The 21906-nt window shown below is 49.3% G+C and overlaps 1 protein-coding gene across 8 annotated transcripts in view; it reads right to left on the reverse strand.

Moving 5' to 3' along the window:
* Positions 1–20899, reverse strand: part of rusc2 (RUN and SH3 domain containing 2) — a 260485-nt gene extending 239586 nt beyond the window's left edge. For 7 of the 8 annotated variants that reach the window (XM_085972765.1, XM_085972817.1, XM_085972792.1 and 4 more), the window contains exon 1: positions 20801–20899. The gene's annotated coding sequence lies outside the window, so the exon portion shown is untranslated. Of the gene's footprint in view, positions 1–20226; positions 20536–20800 lie in introns of those variants that run through there. The other variant, XM_085972749.1, reaches the window with a different exon arrangement.
* Between the last annotated feature and the right edge of the window lie 1007 nt (positions 20900–21906).

Consider the following 21906-nt stretch of genomic DNA (forward strand, 5'->3'; position numbering starts at 1 on the left):
CCTGCCCGGATATATATGATAATATCACACCACTATTCAATAGGACTTACCAACTTAAAGGTATGAAAGAGAAGAGAAGGAAGAAAACCAACCAACCAGCTGATCACCAACCTCCTCCTTGAATACTGTCTGTGGAGCCTGTTTGGTTGACTCGTCTCGCTGCTCCGCCTCCGCAGTGCTGTCTAAGCCTGGGAGTGGGGAACAAAACAGAGCAAAAAAACACACCCTCACCTCCCACTTATCCGAACTCTCCCACTTAGCAAAACTCCAGCAGCACTCAATGCACAAAGCACTCCGTGCACCGCACTAGCCCCTCCCCTTTTACACCCGGATTCTACTTCCTGTTTAAACTGCCCAAGAGTTTAAAAAACCCTTAAAAAATTAAACTTACTTCAAATAATTGACTTCTTAATTGACTAAGTAGAAGACTCCCTGAAAGAAGGGAGAGGGAGAGAGTGGGGTAAAGGTAAAACCAGAGGTACAATGGCATTGGCATAGCATCGAGAACAGCTAGTAGACAGCCTGACAGAAAAAGTCGGCACATCCGCAGCAGCGGACCTCCTAAAAATCATAGAAGACAGCAACGGGGACTATGACTACATCCTTGATAATCTCTCTGAGGATGTTCAGAAAAACAAAATTAAAATAAAGAGAGTCTGAGACAGGTTAGCTTATGGGCACATTTGTGTGCTGCCCAGTTAAATAGGGAGACTAAAGAGTTAAAAGGTTTAGTAAGCCAGACGCGGACAGAAAGAAGTCAATGGCGAAAGAACCTTCCTGCCCACCGCAACCAGTTGCGCTGGGAACAAAAGATTCATGACAAAATGCAGCGTACACAAAAGAAACTAGATCAAATACTCAAGCAGAATATTGAACTATAGGCAGGAAACACCAGATTGTGTAAGGAGTTAGAAGATGCAAGGGGAGTGTTAGGAGCTCATGGACTTCTTTGTCTCCAAGATTGAGACCATCCATTCAGCTGCCTCTGCCACTTCCCTTCCTTCCCCATGCCCACTGGGCCACACTTCCTCTAAGGTTCCCCCCCTGCCCTAGCCCTGAACCCACATCTTTCTCCAGTTTCTCTCCAATCTCCCCTCATGACCTTTCTGTGCTCATCTTGTCCATGAGACCCACCTCCTGCTCTCTTGACCCAATTCTCACGAAACTGCTGACCACCCAACTTCCTTTTCTGGCTCCCATTTTAGCTGATATTGTTAACGATTCTCTCTCCTCGGGTACTGTCCCCCTCTCCCTCAAATCTGCCGTCATCATCCCTCTCCTCAAAAAACCAACCCTTGATCCCACCGTCCTTGCAAACTACCGCCCCATCTACAACCTCCCTTTCCTCGCCAAAGTCCTTGAACGTGTTGTCACCTCCCAAATCCGTGTCCATCATTCCCGCAATTTCATGTTTGAATCCCTCCAATCAGGTTTCCGCCCTTGCCACAGTACCGAAACAGCTCTCATCAGTCACAAATAACATCATTTATGACTGTGACAAAGGTAAACTATCTCTCCTTGTCCTTCTTGACTTGTCTGCAGCCTTTGACACGGTTGACCACGCCATCCTTCTCCAACGCCTCTCCACCGTCGTCCAGCTGGGTGGGACTGCACTCGCCTGGTTCCATTCTTATCTATCCAATCATAGCCAGAGAATCACCTGCAATGGGCTTCTCTTCCCGCTCCCGCATCGTTACCTCTGGTGTCCAAGGATCTATCCTTTGCCCTCTCCTATTTCTCATCTACATGTTGCCCCTTGGCGACATCATCCGAAAACACAGCGTCAGTTTCCACATGTACGCTGACGACACCCAGCTCTACCTCACTACCTCTTCTCTCAACTCCTCCACAGTCTCTAAATTGTCAGACAGCTTGTCCGACATACAGTTCTGGATGAGCAAAAATTTTCTCCAATTAAATATTGGGAAGACAGAAGCCATTGTTTTCGGTCCCCGCCACAAACTCTGTTCCCTAGCCACTGACTCCATCCCTCTCCCTCACATCTGTCTGAGGCTGAACCACACTGTTCACAACCTTGGTGTCATATTTGACCCTGAAATGAGCTTCCGACCACGTATCCGCAGCATAACAAAGACCGCCTATTTCCACCTCCGTAACATCGCCCGTCTCCGCCCTTGCCTCAGTTTATCCGCTGCTGAAACCTTCATCCATGACTTTGTTACCTCTAGACTTGACTATTCCAACACACTCCTGGCTGGCCTCCCACATTCCACCCAACATAAACTTGAGGTCATCCAAAACTCGGCTGCCCGTGTCCTAACTCACACCAAGTCCCGTTCGCCCATCTCCCCTGTGCTCGCTGACCTACATTGGCTCCCGGTTAAGCAGCACCTCGATTTCAAAATTCTCATCCTTGTTTTCAAATCCCTCCATGGCCTCGCCCCTTCCAATCTCTGTAATCTCCTTCAGCCCCACAATCCCCCGAGATATCTGCGTTCCTCTAATTCTGCCCTCGAGCATCCCTGATTACAATCGCTCAACCTTTGGTCGCCGTGCCTTCTGTTGCCCAGGTCCTAAGCTCTGGAATTCCCTGCCTAAACTTTTCCGCCTCGCTACCTCTCTTTCCTCCTTTAAGACGCTCCTTCAAACCTACCTCTTTGACCGAGCTTTTGGTCACCTGCCCTAATTTATCCTTATGTGGCTCAGTGTTAAAAAAAATTCTTAAAATACTCCTGTGCAGCGCCTTGGGACATTTTATTACGTTAAAGGCACTTTATAAATACAAGTTGTTGTTAAGGGAATTAAATTGGCGCCATGCTTAGAAAAAAATCCAACAGCTGTAGGCACAAATCGGCCAACAACAGGCAGTGGTGGCTGCTGTCTCCAAAATCAAACCGAAAGATCCTGGCCTTTGCTGGGACAATATAGCCGAGGACCCCACTCCAAATCTTACAACATGTTTAAAAAAATGCCTTCTTCCATAACTTAAGACCTCATGATCGAGTTGAGGATCTTTTAAAATTGAATGTTATCTAATTCACCTCTAACACTGTTCAGAAAGAAACAGTGCGTTCATCATTTCCACTTATTTAGAGCAGATTAAATATGCTGCAGGCATCGGAAATGTCTGAACTGAAATAGTTGGGAAAATATTAGTGTATATTTTCCAGAATGAAACATGCGAGTGAGGGAATGGGAAATCAGAAGGGAAAGCCTTGCACTGGAACTCTGCCAATTAGCACAGCTCATGAAATGTGAGAGTTCAACTTAAATATTAAAAGCAATGTTTTCCCATTTTTCTCGCATAAAATAAGTGATGACTGTCAGGCTTTTCAGCAAGTGATTTCTTAAAAGAGTTGTCTGCTGGATTTTTTACAAGAACATTTTTAATTGTAGAATTTAAGCGTGCATTTTTGAGAGCTGAATTTCAGATTGTTGGGTTTTTATAGCTGCATGTTGGTTGTAATTTTGGCTGGCATTTTGGTAGCAAAATTTTGATTGCTACAATTAAAGATCTGGATGTCGGAATTCTTTTGTGCACTCCTCATTTTGAATTTTTGAATAAGAAACAAGTGGATGATCAGGCAATATCAGCAGAGGCTGGTCATCCTCCCCTGCCCTTGTGCACGCAGCTGTATCTACAGACCTAGGCACACCTACCTAAGAAAGTCCAAGGAAAACTGCCTTTGTAGGCAATAACCAAGTTGTGTGGTTTGCTGAAAACTGACCTACGGAGAGCTTCCACTACTTTTAGCACTGCCAGTAGCTGTTAAATTCAGCATAGCCCTGAACTGGTTTGGCTCAGGGACACCGCAAACTACCATAGGGGACAGCAACACCACCAATCAATTCATAGTACACCAATGTATCAAGCAGGCCACTGGTGTATTGCTTGCCAGGGCAAACACATTCATTACTTTACCCATTTTTTCTATATTGCAGGCTTCCCCAAAGTCTGGTGCATTATGGATGTTACCCATGTATCCTTCTGGGCCCTTACACACATCATGGCCTTCAGAAACCACATGGTCTTCCAATTCATCAGTATGCAGGTGGTCAGTGACTGACAACAGAAGAATATGCAGGTCACTAGTATCTCAGGCAACAGTATGACACCTTTCATTTAAAGCATCCTGGGCTACTAAAGGAGAAGCCAGACTGACAGGTGGTGGCAATTTTGGTTACTGCTCACTGGAAACAGACCATCAATGTGTGTACCTGAAATACACTATTTATCATGTAAAGTCATTTCAAAGGTCAGATGCATAGGCTCTGTCTACATAGTTGCTTAACAAGTGTTAATTGCCAAATTCAACTGTTGTCTTTGAGCCCCATTCTGTTTGACAGGTTTATCTGCTGCAAAGTTATCCCCTTTGACCCAATTCAGCCTTCAAAAAGGCATGAGGACATATAATTCTGACGAAGGGTCATCGACCGTGTTGTGTATGTACCTTTAAGAGAAGAACTGATTCTATACTGCAGTACCGGCAGTGACCACCCCTGTATATAAAGCCATAGCAGGCTTCTGTACTTCAGTCTTAAGTGACCCTCTGTTCAGTACCTCATTCACAGCATTGCTGGCTGTGCAGCAACAAGCAGAAGGAGAAGGAGCAGCCAGACTAGGAGAGTGGACTAAAGTGGTGGTCCCCTGACCAGGCAGAGGAGGAGAACGCTGGACCACCACCACCTCCACCTCCACCATCATCACAGCAACTCAGGTGCCTGGAGAGAGAGGACAGAGGAGGAGAAGGAGAGAGGAGGCCAGCAACAACACCAACCAGGGGAGAGGCCTTTCCCATTACTGCCTCCCCAAATTGGCCTCCATTCCAGGAGAGAGGGGAGAGAAACAACCAACAACCACCAACTGTTTGGAAGGAGGGAAGAACAACTTCATCTTTCAGGTGGTTGTTATTTGGTGCACTCTACCAAAGACTTTGTATTTTAGGTGGGGGGAGAAAAGAAGAAACAAGGCCGGATCATCAAGGGGTGTCTGTGTGTGTGTGTGGCTCTTGTTAAAAGCTAAGCCACGCACACCACTAATAAGCACCCCTTCTATTGCCTGGCCTGGGACAGCTGCAGCTGCCTAGGTGAAGTCTCTAATTCCATTAATTGCATCATTAAGACCTGGTGCAGGACTGAGCCTGGGCATCTCCAGCTTTCCCAGGTGAAGACATCTTCTCCCCCTGCCAGAAGACCACCACCATCAAAGACTTTTAAATCCCATCGGAGTGTGCACCCCTGCCAACACCCACCCACCATCCTGAGTGGCAACACTGCCCTTGCGGCCTCCCTCCTTCCCACCCCCCTCTCTCTCTGCCTCTTTCTCTGAGGCACCTCAAGTTCATCTTTATTCATTAATTGCCCATTGAGCAGAGGGGAGAAGGCCCCTCTCCCAATTTCAATCAATAAGGGGGAGAGGTGTGCCTTCAATTGAAACAGCTCCCTCTGCTCAATAGAGGACCAAAAAAAATACCTGAGGCCATTAACACTTTCAGGCCTGTGACTTGGGGTGAGTGTAGCCCTTATAAAAACACCCCGTAATGGCGACTGCATCTTCGTCGGTGGCGGGGCCAGCCAGGACTTATGCGGGAGTGGCAGCCACAGCCACAGCTGCTCCTGCTACTTCTGCTGCCCCGTCACCCTTTAAACTTACTACAAAAAAGCTTGGGGTGAAGAGCTACACTCACCCCACTATGACCATTGAGGCCTGCGTTAAAGCCATGGCTGGGGTTGTCGGCCCCTCAGCCATCGTCGCGGCCTCAAAAATGTATGGGAAGGCTGTGTTCTTCCTGGGGTCGGAGTGGGCGGTGTCCCTGGCTGTCACCAAGGGGCTCACCGTGGGCGGGACCTTCCTGCCGGTGGACCCCCTCGAGGCCACCACGCAGAGGGTGGTTATTTCGAACGTCCCGCCCTATGTTCCTGGTGAGCTCCTCCTTCCCCATCTACGTCAACTTGGGGAGGTGAGGTCGGGGATCACACACATCCCGCTCGGCTTCCGGGAGGCCAGCCTTCGCCACGTCTTCTCCTTCCGGTGCCAGCTGTTCATCCAGCTGGCGCGGGAGGAGGACACTGACGGGGCATTCGTCGTCCACCACGAGGGGACTGCATATCGCATCTTCTGGATGTCGGACGGTGTGCGGTGCCACGCCTGCAAGGAGGTGGGGCACATCCGGAAAAACTGCCCTGCCTCCAAGGCCGCCGGATCATCTCGTGCGGCCGAGGCTGGCGCCGCCGACGCTCCTCCCCCCGGATCTGCCCGCGCGTCGGGAACGTCTGATGCGCGGTCGACGTCGGGGGCCGATGCTGCCAAGGCCTCCGGCGGGGGGGAGGGAGCGTGTCCGGCCGGAAAGAAGGCGTGGCGGAAAAATAAACACCTTAGGGCGGGTCCCCCCGTGGATGGCCAGCCCTTGCCCCTTGAGCCCCTTACACCCGCGCTGCTCGCGGAGTTAATCAGGGCAGACGCGAGCGGGAGGGGCCTCGTGCCTGAGCCTGTGGCCGCAACCGCCGTAGCGGAAACGCCATTACCTGCGGCCGGGCTCGGGCCCGAGGAGCCCAACAAACCTGCTCCGCCGGAGGGAGCTGAGGAGGAGGCCTCTGCAGTCATGGAGGTCTCCCTCGCTCCCTCTGTGCTAAAAAGAAGGCGCGACCCCCTGGAAGAGGAGGAGGACCGGGAGGAGGAAGGTCCCTCCGAGCAGGGGGAGTCGTCGCCCGCCGCGGGTACTGCGCCACCCCCGCCCCCCCCCCCGCTGTCGTCATCACCAGCGATCGGCAGGGGTCGCCTGTCCCTCGGGAGGCTGAGGCAGATGTGTCTGTCCGACGCGTGCCTCCCGGGGATGGGGACGAGACCCTGCCCGTGGGGGGGGGGGTCGCGGAACAACCCGCGGCGGTAATTGAAATTGACCTTCTATCGGTGCCGTTACCCCTCGCCGGGTCGGGCGGCCTAGGGTCTGGGTCGGGCGAGCTCGAGGATAATGAGCTTGCCCAATGCGACCCGGACATCTCCCGGGGATGCTCGTCCTGGTAGAGCTTTTAATTCAAAACCCCCCATCCGCTGGGTCAGAGGTTGGTGGCGGGGAGGAGGAAGGCCCCCTGGCTGCGTCTCTGGTGCCAGACGTACTGGAGGAGCTGGGAATTGTTCTCTCCCCGGTTTCTCCGGTCGTTCCGGCGTCTGAGGCGGGGGGAAGCTCTGAACCGCCGCCGTCTTCTGGCCCAGCACCCCTAGAGGAGCCCAGGGAGAAATCCTCTGCCGCTGATCCTGGGGGTGGGATCCGGGCGGAGGCGGGGCTGGCTGGCGCGGCCGAGCCGTTCGCTTCGCACTGCGCGGCGGACGGGTCGGCCGCTGGTGACGACCCCCTGGAGGAGGATGGGGACTCGGTGATGGGCACGGAGGACGATTCGGAATCCAGCGCCGACGAGGCGATGGATGACCTCGTGCCCCTTGCCGAGTCTCCCCTCATTCCCGTAAGGGAACTCCGGGATTTTATGGCCACGTGCCTGGGTCGGCGCAATAAGGTCCGGCTGGCCCTCGACAGGTGGTCGGAGCTGGCGCTGCTCATCGTATCCGTCCGCGCCACCGTTAAGATCATGGGCGCGGACGAGGGTGTGAACCCGCTCGAGCTGCATCGGCTCACAACGTTTCTCACTGGGCTGCTGAGGAAGTGGCGGCTGACCAGCGGCTGCGCTTCCTCCCCCCGTTAGGTGTAGGTAGAGGTTGCACTATGCTTCTGACATGAAGATAACCATAGCCAGCCTCAACATCAACGGCAGCAGGGAGGCGCGCCGCAGATTCAATAACTTCTCGGTCCTTCGGGACGGGAAGTATGCTGTGTGCTTCCTGCAAGAAACCCACACCGTTCCGGGAGACGAAGCCACGTGGCTCCTGGAGTGGCAAGGAGGGGTCAGCATGAGTCACCTCTCCAACAATTCCAGTGGGGTGGCTATCTTGCTGGCCCTGCATTTTCAGCCGGAGATCTTGGGGGTCAAGGAGCACGTGCCGGGCCGCTTGCTCCAGGTCACTGTTCGCCTGGGGGGCGTGCTGCTCCATCTAGTGAACATGTATGTCCCTCAGACCAGTGCGCAGCAAGTGCGCTTCTTCGAAGAAGTGTCCGCTCTTTTGGGCTCCATCGACGTGGGCAAGTGCGTCATCCTCGGGGGGGATTATAACTGCACCCTCGAGGCGAGGGACCGTTCGGGTCCCCCGCGAAGCCCGGCGGCGATGGAGAAGTTGAGGGACCTGGTTGGGTCCTTCGACTTGGTGGACGTCTGGCGAAATCTCCACCCCGACTCCAGCGCCTTCACTAGCGTGAGGTCTGGGGGAGGAAGGTCCAGAATCGACCGCCTTTACATTTCCCGGGCGTACGTCTCCTGCGTTCCAGCGGCTTCCATGCGGCCGGTGCCATGCACGGACCACCACCTGGTATGGGCGGAGCTCGCTCCGCTGCGTGCGCGTGGGGGGTCCGCGTACTGGCATTTTAACAACCTGCTGCTGGAAGACGCACGGTTCCGGGATTCGTTTCGTCGATTCTGGGCCGACTGGAGAAGGAAGCAGGGGGGCTTCCCCTCCTTGAGGCTATGGTGGGATGTGGGCAAGGCTCACATCCGTCTCTTCTGTCAGGAGTACGCGAAGGAGTCGACCAAGAGGCGGGAGGCCCGGGTCGGGCGGTTGGAGAAGGAGGTGCTCGACCTGGAGTCCCGTCTCGGTCAGGTCGTCGAGGACCCGGCCCTGCGGAAGGTGTACGAAGAGAAGAAGGGCGCGCTGAAGGACCTGCAGCTCGTCGGGTCCCGAGGCGCGTACGTGAGGTCGCGGATCCAGCTCCTGCGGGACCTGGACCGCGGCTCCCCCTTCTTCTACTCGCTGGAAAAAAGACGGGGGGTCCGTAAGCAGCTCTTGGGGCTGCTGGCCGACGACGGATCTCTGGTCTCGGATCCGGAGGGAATCAGTGCGGAGACCCGCGCCTACTACGGGGCTCTTTTCTCTCCGGATCCGTCCAGCGAGGATGCACGCAGAGTTTTGTGGGAGGACCTGCCGAAGGTCAGCCCGGAGGGCGCCGAAAAACTGGACGCTCCGCTAAGCCTGGCGGAGCTGACCGGCGCCCTCCGCCAGCTCTCTAGGGGAAAGTACCCGGGGTTGGACGGACTGACCGTGGAGTTCCACAGGACGTTCTGGGACGTCTTGGGGGGCAACTACGCGCGGGTCCTGGGGGAGAGTTTGGCGACCGGGGAGATGCCCCTCTCTTGGCGCAGGGCGGTCATTGTCCTGCTGCCTAAGAAGGGCGATCTCCGCCTCCTTATGAACTGGCGCCCGGTCTCCCTCCTCAGCACGGACTATAAAATCTTTGCCAGGGCCATGTCTGCTCGCCTTGGCACCGTGCTGGCCCACATGATCCACCCTGACCAGTCCTACACGGTCCCGGGCCGGACCATCCATGATAACATCCATCTGGTCCGGGACCTGGTCCACCACTCCCAGAGGGCTGGTCTGTCGGTCGCCTTCCTCTCACTGGATCAGGGGAAGGCGTTCGACAGGGTGGATCACGAGTATCTCTTCGGGACTCTGCGCGCATTCGGGTTCGGGATGCATTTCGTCGCCCGGATCCGACTTTTGTACGCCGCCGCAGAGTGTCTGATTAAAGTTAACGGGTCCTTGACGGCGCCCCTTCGCTTCGGGAGGGGGGTGCGTCAGGGATGCCCCATGTCCGGTCAGTTATACGCCGTTTGCGTGGAGCCATTCCTGCGCCTCTTGCGGAAGAGGTTGACGGGACTGGCTCTGCAAGGGCCGGGCGTGGAGGTGGTCCTCTCGGCTTACGCCGATGACGTGCTCCTCACGGTCACGGATCCCGCTGACTTGCGGAGGATGCGGGAATGCCAGCAGATTTACTCGGACGCATCCTCCGCCAAGATCAACTGGGAGAAATGTTCCGGACTCCTGGTGGGTCAGTGGCAGGTGGACTCCCTGCCGGAGGAGTTCAGGCCTTTCGCCTGGAGCACCACGCACCTCCTCTATTTGGGAGTCTACCTTAGCCCTGCCGAGGACGCCTGGCCGGCGAACTGGCAAGAGCTGGAGGCCAAAGTCACCGCTCGCCTAGGACGCTGGACAGGACTGCTCCGAGTGTTGTCCTACAGGGGTCGAGCGCTGGTCATAAACCAGCTGGTGGCCGCCATGTTGTGGTACCGGTTGGTCACTTTGATCCCTCCCCCTGCGTTTGTCGCCAAGATGCAGAAGAAGCTCATCGACTTCTTCTGGGACAAAAGGAAGCACTGGGTCTCTGCCGCGGTTCTGTGTCTCCCGCTTAGGGAGGGCGGTCAGGCGCTGGTGTGCCTTCGCACCCAGGCTGCGACTTTCCGTCTTCAGACGCTGCAGAGTTACCTGTACGTCGAGAATCCTCCGAGATGGTGTGCGCTGGCGACGTTTTTCTTCCGCCAGCTGCACGGCCTCAATTACGACACGCAGCTCCTGTTCGCGAAAGTGGGCGGCAGGCGTGCCGGCCTGCGGGAGCTGCCTGTCTTCTACCAGGAACTGCTATGGGTTTGGAACTACGTCGCTTCCAGGCGGAGCTCTCCCCCGTCAGGAGCGGCGGCTCTCCTTCGGGAGCCGCTGCTCAGGAATCCGCACCTCCACGAACGCGGGTTCGGGCGGCTGGCGGAGGGCAGGGCTGTGCTTGGCAAGGTGACCAGAGTCGAGGACCTGCTCGATGGCGGAGGAGCGGGCTGGATGGCGCCGGAGGAGCTGGCGCGGCGCCTGTCCTGGGCCAACGTCCGGCTCGCAGTCGAAGCCATCGAATCGGTGAAAGTGGCACTGGGCCCCGACTCCACTAGGTGTATCGAGGCGGCTCAAGCACATGGGGCGATCCCGTCCGAGCTTACCCCCGTTCGGACGGAATTCCTCATCAGCGCCCGGCCCCGAAACTCCCCTCGGGAAACGGCGCCTCACAACTTGAGCCATCTCGAGGAAATACCCTCCGTGCCTTTTCATTCCACGCGGAGGGGTTTCCTGTACGGGCTGCTCCTGCACACTCTCCACTTTGCCATCTTCGTCTACCGTCCGGACACGCCTTGGCGTGGCGTCTTGCCGACTGGCGGTGGCGGAGGTCCCCACTGGAGGGCTCTCTACGCGGGAGTCCTCCCTTGTTCCATCGGGGACTTGGCCTGAAGGGTATTGCACGGAGCGGTCCCGTGCAATCAGGTTTTAAGTAGGTTCACGGACTCCCAGGCCGCCTGCATTTTTTGCGGCCTGGAGGAGTCCGTGTTTCACGTTTATATGGAATGTGAGAGGTTGCGGCCCCTCTTTCACTACTTGAAGGGGCTGCTCCTCGATTTTTGGTTGCACTTCAGTCCCACGCTCTTGATCTACGGTCACCCGGTGCGGAGGGGAGCGGACAGGTTGGAGGACCTCCTTGTGGGCCTGCTCCTGGGCCTGGCTAAGAGAGCCATCAATTGGTCCAGGCAGCGGGCGGTCGAGGGGGTCGTCCAGCCGGATTGCCTGCCTCTCTTCCGCGGCCATGTTCGCGCCCAGGTGGCCCTGGAGATGGAGCACGCGGTGTCCGCCGGTGCGCTTGAGTATTTCCGCGACCGGTGGGCGCCGCGGGGACTGGAGTGCATCATCAACACGGAAAACCAAATTTTAATTTGATTTGTTAAGCTTTAGTTGAACTTTTGTTTATTTACAGTCGAATTGGTTTTTTTTGGGTCCAAATAAAAGAGTACCCTCTGTTCAGTAAATACCTGTTATTATTGTTCTCCTGCAGTCCGCGTATTATTGATACTCGGACACTACAGACCGGACACGTTACCTCTGTTTCTCTCTCCACAGATGCTGCCTGACCTGCTGAGTGTTTCCAGCATTGTCTGTTTTTATTTTCTATAATTGGGAGTCCTGTAACGAGCCTTTGTCAAGCAGCTGACAGTCTGGGGAAAGCAAAAGCTCACTGTGAATACCCAATTTTATATATAGATTTCATAACATAGATAATGGTCAAATTTGCATATTATTGCAGAGAAGTTCAAGTAATTCAACTGATTTGTAAGTTTGAAGTGAGTAAAGTTCTGTAATCAAGTGAAACCTTCTGCGTTAACTCTTACTTCTGTTAATTTCATTTTTAAATAAATCCTAAGAGTTTATAGCTTGTGATAAATGCTCTGCAATGTATTATTTCTCAACTTATTGAATCGATCCAAAGTGTACAAGGCATTTGTACTTATTCATTGAGAGTATCTACAGAATAAGTGGTTTATTTTCCACCTTAAGCACGCTACCTCCCAAATTACTTCACTCAGGTTACTTTTCAGTTTCTACGAAGTGCAGGTTTGCCTGTGGCTGCAGCTCTTTGCGACAAGCAAGAGGATGGTTCTAGAGATGAACAAATCATAACATGGTCCCTCAATACCTCCTCTCTGGTGAAGAAGGCCCAGCAGCGCCTATATTTCCTAAGGAGGCTGAAGGGATGTAACCTGTCACCCCTGATCCTCTCTAACTTTTACCGCTGCACAATAGAGAGCATCCTGACGAACTGTATCACAGTATGGTATGGCAGCTGTAGCTACTATGACCGGAAAGCCCTGCAGCGGGTAGTCAAAACTGCCCAACGCATTACCGGCACCTGGCTACCGACCGTAGAGCACATATACCAGAAACGCTGTTTACGGAGGTCACGGACCATCATCAAAGACCCTACCCACCCCAGCCACAGTCTGTTCGCCCTCCTGCCATCTGGGAGACGCTACAGATGCATTCGCACCCGAACGACCAAATTTAGGAACAGCTTCTTTCCCAGGGCTGTCATCCTACTGAACTCCACAAATAAACTCTAAAGCCTGCACATCTGCCAATGCACTTTATTATGTTTATGTTAATGTATTACAAGCCAAATGAATGTTGAATGTTTAAATGTCTTAATCTAAATGTACACTCTCGGGAGCCGCAAGCCTACATTTCGTTGTACTGCACTTGTGCACTAACAATGACAATAAAGTTGATTATTATTATTATATTATTATTAAAGAAACATGCATTCTCCAGCTAGGTTTTGTTGCAGGCTTGCTTTCTGTACTCACCTATAAAGATGCAAAGGTGACCAGGTATAGTTTTAAGTTCAATTAAAAAGCTTTCCCTGAAGCTATGAGAGATTTGCAAGATTGTTTGAGTGCTTTGCACGCGGCCTCAGTCAAGGCATAACAGATTGGGAGGAAATTCTGTGACATGCATACTTTGTTTACCTAATTTGTATAAGGAAGGCTGGGTAGCTTTAACTTGGAAGATTTGCTGATACTGCTAAACGTATTCCTCATCTGCTCCCAAGTTCTCTGGAAGTTGGACCACGTTGACAGTCTCGCTACCTTCCACAAAGTGCAAACACCTCTCCTGTGAGAAGGGTGCCCTTCAATGGCAAACCTCCTTTCACCCACCTCATGCAGCAGCAACTGAATTGGGGAATAGAGGTGTTCTTTGGGTATGCTGACCCATGTTGGAACAAACAGCAATACTGTGGTGTATGTAACCTGTTCCACCTTGAGAGAACTTAAGCCTGTTCCACCTTAAGAGATGTACTACTTTCTCTGGCTGCTGTATACGTAATACCGGTGGTGACCACACCGGTATATAAGCACTGTGTAGTAATATTGTATTCAGTATAGTCCCTACCTCCAACCAGTAAAGTCTGTGTAGTAATTATCACTATAACACACAGACTTAACAAATACAGTGCCTCCTTCCTTCTTCTGCAGTACAACGTGCTTTCCTTGAACGCAAAGACGCAGTCTTTGAGAACTGCAGCATGTCCTACCCAGTAGTGTCAGTGAGCTGCCGGAAACTTGTTGCAATCACCAAACAAGGCAGATGCAGGAAGAGGCTGTTTATGGTTTGTGCAAGTAAAAATCTCACAATGCTATACACCCCTTGTTTCAGTGATGCCACTGAAAAAATATAACCTAGCGACATATAGCAATTGCATGATCTTGCATGAAAGATGAAAAATAATTTTTCTGTAATGTTTTAATATATTGCACAGAAATAAATTATTCATTAAAACCTTTTAAACAGTGAGATTTTCAATCCAAATTTTACACTCAATGTTTCAAGCTGTGATCTGATGTGAATAAGGCATTATAGGTTTTCAAAAACATATCAAAATTGAGTACGTTTTGTTAGATTATGGCATGTTTTTCAATGTTCTTCAGCTACTTCAAATATTGTTCCTCTTTATATTTTTATTTGGCCCAGAAGTGGGTGAGAATTTAAAGTTCAGTCTTAATAGATCCTAATATAAGTGCAACAGCTCCTACTTAAAATTAGGATATTAATCTTATAGAGTTTTATAGAATTATATAGAATATACAGCACAAAAACAGGCCATTCAGCCCAACCAGTCCATGCTAGCGTGTATGCTCCACTCGGGCCTCCTCCCATCCTTCCTCATCTAACTATCAGCATAACCCTCCCTAAAAAAAACTTACATTTATATAGCACCTTTCACGACCACTGGACGTCCCAAAGCACTTTACAGCCAATGAAGTACTTTTTGAAGTGTAATCCCTATTGTAATGTAGGAAACAGGGCAGCCAACGCAGCTCCCACAAACCGCAATTTGATAATGACCAAATAACTTGTTTTTAGTGATGTTGATTGAGGGATAAATATTGGCTAGGACACCGGGGAGAACTCCCCTGCTCTTCTTCAAAATAGTGCCATAGGATCTTTAAGGTCCACCTGAGAGAGCAGACGGGGCCTCGGTTTAACATCTCATTCGAAAGACGGCACCTCTATTTCCTTCTGCTTAATATGCTTATATAGCCTCCCCTTAAATGCATTTATACTATTCGCCTCAACCACTCCCTGCGGTAGCGAGTTCCACATTCTCACCACTCTCTGGGTAAAAAAGTTTCTTCTGAATTCCCTATTTGATTTCTTATCTTATATTGAAGGCCTCCAGTTTGCTCTTCCCCACAAGTGGAAACACTCTCTCTGTATCTACTCTATCAAAACCTTTCATAATTTTAAAGACCTCTATTAGGTCACCCCTCAACCTTCTCTTTTCAAGAGAAAAGAGACCCAGCCTGTTCATCCTTTCCAAATAGGTATACCCTCGCATTCCTGGTATCATCCTTGTAAATTCTTTTGAACCCTCTCCAATGCCTCTATATCCTTTTTATAATATGGCAACCAGAATGTTACACAGTACTCCAGGTGTGGTCTAACCAAGGTTCAATACAATTTTAGCATAATTTCTCGACTTTTCAATTCTATCTCTCTGGAAATGAACCATAGTGCTTGGTTTGCTTTTTATATGGCCTTATTAATCTGCGTCACTACTTTTTAGTGATTTGTGTATTTCTACGACCAGATCCCTTTGCTCCTCTACCTCATTTGGATTCTTATTTTCCAAGTAATATATGACCCTTATTCATCTTACCAAAATGCAATACCTTACACTTACCTGTGTTGAAATGCATTTGCCAATTACAGGAAACTCTCTTTTTACCGGCACCTAAATAACCAGAAATCTATCATAACCGGCAAAATTCAGGAGTAGGTTCAGGTAAGTTTTACTTCATATTAGTGGCCGTGTAGCCGGGGTTCCTGCACCCGTTGCCATGCAACAGGGACGCCTGGATCTGTGGCTGTGTACAGGGCTCTCGTACCTTAGTAAGTATACCTCTCTGTAATCCGGACTTTTTGATCAACCGGCACCACGCCGGTCCCGTCGGTGCCGGATAAAAAAGAGTTTCCTGTATATGCCCATTCTGCAAGTTTATTAATGTCTTCTTGTAATTTGTTGCAGTCCTCCTCAGTGCTGATTATCCCCCCCACCCCCACACAAAATTTGGTATCATCAGCAAATTTAGAAATTGTTTTTGATTCCAAAGTCTAAATCATTAATATAAATTGTGAACAACATTGGTCCCAGCACTGATCCTCGTGCAACCACACTTTCCACCTTCTGGCACTCTGAATAGCTACCCTTTACCCCTACTCTCTGCTTTCTGTCTTGCAGCCAGCTAGCTATCCATTCTGTTACTTGTCCCCTGACTCCACGTGCTCTGACCTTATTCACTAATCTATTATGTGGCACCTTATCAAAGGCCTTTTGGAAATCTAGATAAATTACATCTACTGCCTCACCCTTGTCTATGCTCTCTGTTGCCTCTTCAAAGAATTCAATGATGTTGGTCAAGCAAGGCTTTCCCTTATGAAATCCATGCTGACTATTATTATATTTTTTGTTTCTAAATGTTTTCCTATTCTCTCCTTTAGTAGAGATTCCATTATTTTTCCTACCACCGATGTTAAGCTGACTGGTCTGTAGTTCCCTGGACATGTTCTATCTCCCTTCTTAAATATAGTTATAATGTTAGCTATTTGCCAGTCCTCAGGCACTACACCTTTTTCTAATGAATTATTCAATATGTGTAAGAGTGCCTCTACTATCTCTTCTGTAAATTCTTTTAAAATGCGTGGATGCAAACCATCCAGACCAGGGAATTTATCCTTTTTGAATTTGATATTTAATATTATTTAATATTTCTCTTTATTATTTTAAATGTGGTTATATAATTTCTAATCTCATCTTCTGATGTCATGTCCACCTGATCTGTCTCCCTGGTAAATACTGAAACAAAGTAATTATTTAATATTTCTGCCATTTCGCTGTCGCTGCTCGTGATTTTATCCTGTCCATCCCTGAGAGGCCCTATTCCCATCTTACCTTTCCCTTTTTATTTATGTGCCTGTAAAATATTTTACTATTTTGTTTTATGTTCCTTGATAATTTAATTTCATAGTTCCTCTTTGCCTTCCAAATTGCTTTTTTGACTTCTCCCCTAATCTCTTCCCCTAGTATCCTCCCTTGGCACACTGTTGCCTGTTGTCCATGTATTTAGTGTATGTCTCTTTCCTTACACTCAATTTTTCCTTTATGTCTTCATTCATTCATTCATTGTTAATGTTTAGTTTGTTCTTGTTTTTTAGCAGAATATATATTTCCTGGACTCTGTTGAACACAGTTTTAAATGTTTCCCATTGCTGTTCTACACCATTATTTGGAAAATAAAATGGACAACAATATTGGCAAAGCTCTATGCTCAGCTTCTCAAAATTGGCTTTTCACCAATCTATTACCCTGGTCTTTGTCATTCTTATGTCCTTCTCAATTATTGGGAGTTGGGATTTGTTTACCCCAGCCAAATGGATGCTACTGGAAAATCTCACGCTTTTTGAAACCCAGTTTAGTTGTCCTAGTTCTTTATCTTCGTTCCTTACCTTATCTTAGTCTATATTTGTTTATAGGTAATTACCTTTAGTCTGTTTTAAAGGTTTTTTTAAATTCTCTTTTTACACACTAGCTTGTACTAAGCACTACTTACTGCCTCAAGTTTACACAAACCACTACAAGTGCTAAAGGCAAAAATAAACACATCTGACCCCCTCTGCACTGAATTCCTACTCTAACCAAATTCTAAACTTCCCACTCTGTTCACGATCAACTCAGTGTGCTTTGCGATCTGTGGTTACATCTATGCTGCAGCTCTTGTCTTCTACTTTACATATTACAATAGCAGTGTTTACACCAAGTGTTAATAGTTCTGGCCCAAGTAGCATCAGCTGTTCTCTTTCAATTTATCAAAACTGCTGCATCTTTTTACTACATTATTGATTGATTGATTGAACAGAAGGCTCCTGGTGGATACTTCTGCATCACAACTATACTATTAGTTGTACAGTAAAATATACATAAAACTTTACTAAGATGTATTCAAATAATAGATGAAGGGCTAAGATGGTTATACAAGGGGAAGTGTTTAAACTTTATTTACAATTCACTGCTGTGATCTTATTATGCTGATGACCCTCACCAATTAAATGTAAATAATTATACTTTTATACAACACTAAGGGTACAGCAATAGATTTTTTAAATATTGAACTTTAAAATCTATACAGTCCAAAAACTGCCTCAATCATAAAAAAAACTGTTAGTAATACCACAGAGAACAAATGACACACAGAGAATCTGAAACAAAATAAAAATAGAAAATATTGGAAATACACAGATCACTCAGCATCTGCAAGGAGGAACAGATCAATGTTCCAGGAATACAGATGCTGACTGACTTATGTACACTAGCATTTTCTATTTCTATTACAGAAAGAAAAAAGACTTGCATTTATATAGTGCTTTTCACGACCACCGGAGGTCTCAAAGCACTTTACAGCCAATTAAATACTTTTGGAGTGTAGTCACTGTTGTAATGTAGGAAACACGGCAGCCAATTTGCACACAGCAAGCTCCCACAAACAGCAATGTGATAATGACCAGATAATCTGTTTTAGCGATGTTGATTGAGGATTAAATATTGGCTAGGACACTGGGGATAACTCCCCTGGCTCTTCTTTGAAATAGTGCCATGGGTTCTTTTACGTCCACCCAAGAGAGCAGACAGTGCCTCAGTTTAAATCTCATCCAACAACACTCCATCAGTACTAGCACTGGAGTGTCAGCCTAGATTTATGTACTCAAGTCCCTGGAGTGGGACTTGAACCCACAACCTTCTGACCCAAGAGGCAAGGGTGCTATCAACTGAGCCACAGCTGACACTTGAAATAACAGTTTAGATTTCATTGATACATCCATCATATAACAAAATGTTAATTTCTAAATCACCAGCAGACTTTTCCTGTATACTCATTTTGTTTCTGTAAGTGCTCGGTTTTTACCGATATTTCCCATTTTCAACAATAACAACTTGCATTTCTATCGCACCTTTAAACATAGAAAAATGTTCCAAGATGCTTCATATGCGTGTAATCAGACAAAAATTCACACTGAGCCAAAGGAGGAAATATTAGGACTGGTAACTAAAAGATTGGTCAAAGATGTAGGTTTTAAAAAGGGACCTAAATGAGTAGGGAGAGGTGGAGAGGAAAGAGGCAGAAAGGTTTGGGGACAGAATTTCAGAGCTTGGGGCCCAGATGTCTGAAGACATGGCCATATTTGGTGGGGTGAAGGGAGTGGGGGATGCATAAAAGGTAGAGTTGGAGGAACGCAGAGTTTTCAGAGGGTTGTAGAGCTGAAAGAGGTTACAGATAGAGAGGGGCGAGGCCATGGAGTGATTTGAATGCAAGGATGAGAATTTTAAACTTGAGGTGTTGGTGGATCAGGAGTCAATGCAAGCACAGGGGTGATGGGTGAGCGCGACTTGGTGCAGGTTAGGATATGGACAGCAGCGTATTTCCCCACAAAGCATACGAATATCACTCCCCTGCATTATGTCCTGTAGTCTACTACTGTTCATCTTTGCTTACATAACACTGACTACACTTGCAAAGTCATCCAATGGTTGTAATGTTCTTGAGAACTATGTAAGGTATATTCTATCTCCATATTCCCCTTCCCCAGTCTTGTCACCTTGTATTTGTCTACATTAAATAACACCTGGCACTCAGCACTCCCCTCCCCGCCCGCAATCTATCCAAATTCCTCTGCATTTCGTCTTACTTGCAGTCCCTCTGCCCACGTTTAGTATCGTCAGCAAACAACTCTGTCCACACTTTCATTTCGTTTATGTACATTGATGATATCCCAGCACAGACCCCCGAATCAACCTGCTATCAAACTCCTCCATTCTGACGGAGATCGATGTACTCCACACTTCTCTTCCTCCGGTTGAGCTTCTGCCCTGCAGAAACCTAGCGCATTTCATGTTTTCTGATCTTGTGCACCAGTCTCCTGTATGTTACTGTATCCAAGGCTTTACTATATTCTTCTGAAAGTTTCTAATATAATTCCCCACTTTTAAACCATTTAACTTTGCATATTTGCTTTACTTGTGTTAAAATACTTACCTGATTGGTATTATACCAATGAGATTAGACTGTTCAATTCCGTTGGTATTATACCAATGAGATTAGACTGTTCAATTCCGTTGGTATTATACCATTGAGATTAGACTGTTCAATTCCGAGTCATTTCTGCAATTTATTAAATTACAGTAGTGCGTTGCTGTGCTCAGCAGTGAATTGACAAATGGAACAGAACAAAACACACGAACTATTGCATCTGATAGAACAGCAATATCAGAATATCAGTACAAGCCAGAATAGCCACAGCAATATCAGAATATCAGTACAAGCCAGAATAGCCACAGCAATATCAGAATATCAGTACAAGCCAGAATAGCCACAGCAATATCAGAATATCAGTACAAGCCAGAATAGCCACAGCAATATCACAATATCAGTACAAGGCAAATTAAATATATTTTCGCCGTAACCAACCGTTCCCGTGAATTCTGTCTACAACTGTACTTGCATCCATATATCTCTCCAATGGTAAAACATGGAATCCATTTGGAAAACCTACACCTGTACTGGTAAAATGGTTCAGCTCAACTTTAGTCCAACGTTACGTTTCATAGTCCACTGTCATCCACAAACTGCCCCCATTCGCATCCAAACCCCATCTGGGGCCCGCCAACAGTATTAAAGGCTGCAACCGCGCGCGAGTCCCCGGGTGACAGCAGGGAGCCGCTGACAGCCGCTTCCCAGCGGAGACACGCTGCGAGATGACAGCCTGGAACCAGGGTGCAGGAACCAGGGTGCAGAAAGGGGCAATTGGACGGAATAAACAACCGGAGGCTTCCCGAGGCCGGAGGCTGTCACCGGGGAGAGATCCAAACAGCAGCAAGCGCAGGGCACTCGGAGACCCGCCGCAGGCTCGGTCTTCCCGCTGTCCCGGCCCGGCCCCGGCCCCTCACCCTCACCGGCCGGCCCCGGCTCCTCACCCTCACCGGCCCCCTTGTCCCAGCCCCGCACACCTCACCGCCCCCTGTCCTCAGCCCCAGATACTCACCGGCCCCGCTCAGCGCTCTCCGAGCCCAGGCTCCGTTTCCACTGGTTACCGAGCCTGGGGAAACACACACGTCACAACATCCCACCCCTCACAGTCGACTCCCGTCAATCACCCATTGACTTCTGGCTCTCCACCGCGGCGCGTTCCACTCATAGACATAGAAACATAGAAGATAGGAGCAGGAGTAGGCCATTCGGCCCCTCGAGCCTGTTCTGCCATTTAATGAGACCGTGGCTGATCATCCAAATTCAGTACCCTGTCCCTGCTTTCTCCCATATCCCTTGATCCCTTTAGCCTTAAGAAATATATCTAACTCCTTCTTGAATATATTTAACTAGCTAGAGTGCCCGGCGGTGCCGAGGGTTCTTTGAGGGCATGTTGTTATGAAAAAAGTAGAAATAATTTTTATATATATAAATGAGTTTGTCTGTCTGTCTGTGTGGGAAGGAGAGAGAGAGAGGGAAAGAGAGAGAGACTGGGGGGGGGGGGGAGAGGGGCCCGGGATCGATAGAGAGACTGGGGGAGAAGAGAGAGACGGTGGGGAGAAGAGAGAGACGGTGGGGAGAGAGAGACTGGGGGGGGAGAGAGAGACTGGGGGGGGAGAGAGCGACTGGGGGGAAGAGAGAGAGAGACTGAGGGGGGGAGAGAGAGAGAGACTGGGGGAGAGAGAGAGACTGGGGAGAGAGAGACTGGGGGGAAGAGAGAGAGAGAGAGACTGGGGGGAGAGAGAGAGAGAGACTGGGGAGAGAGAGAGAGAGACGGGGAAGAGAGAGAGAGACGGGGAGAGAGAGAGAGAGACTGGGGGGAGAGAGAGAGAGAGAGACTGGGGGGAGAGAGAGAGAGAGAGACGGGGAAGAGAGAGAGAGACTGGGGGAAGAGAGAGAGAGACTGGGGGAAGAGAGAGAGAGAGACTGGGGGAAGAGAGAGAGAGAGACGGGGGAGTGAGAGAGAGAGACTGGGGAGAAGAGAGAGAGAGAGAGAGACTGGGGGAGAGAGAGAGAGAGAGACTGGGGGAGAAGAGAGAGACAGGGGAAGAGAGAGAGAGAGAGAGACTGGGGGGAGAAGAGAGAGACGGGGGGAAGAGAGAGAGAGAGACTGCTGGATTT

Source organism: Somniosus microcephalus, chromosome 2 (genome assembly GCF_052327205.1).
Source record: "Somniosus microcephalus isolate GS21.2 chromosome 2, FLI_Smic_1.0, whole genome shotgun sequence".
Classification (NCBI taxonomy): Eukaryota; Metazoa; Chordata; class Chondrichthyes; order Squaliformes; family Somniosidae; genus Somniosus; species Somniosus microcephalus.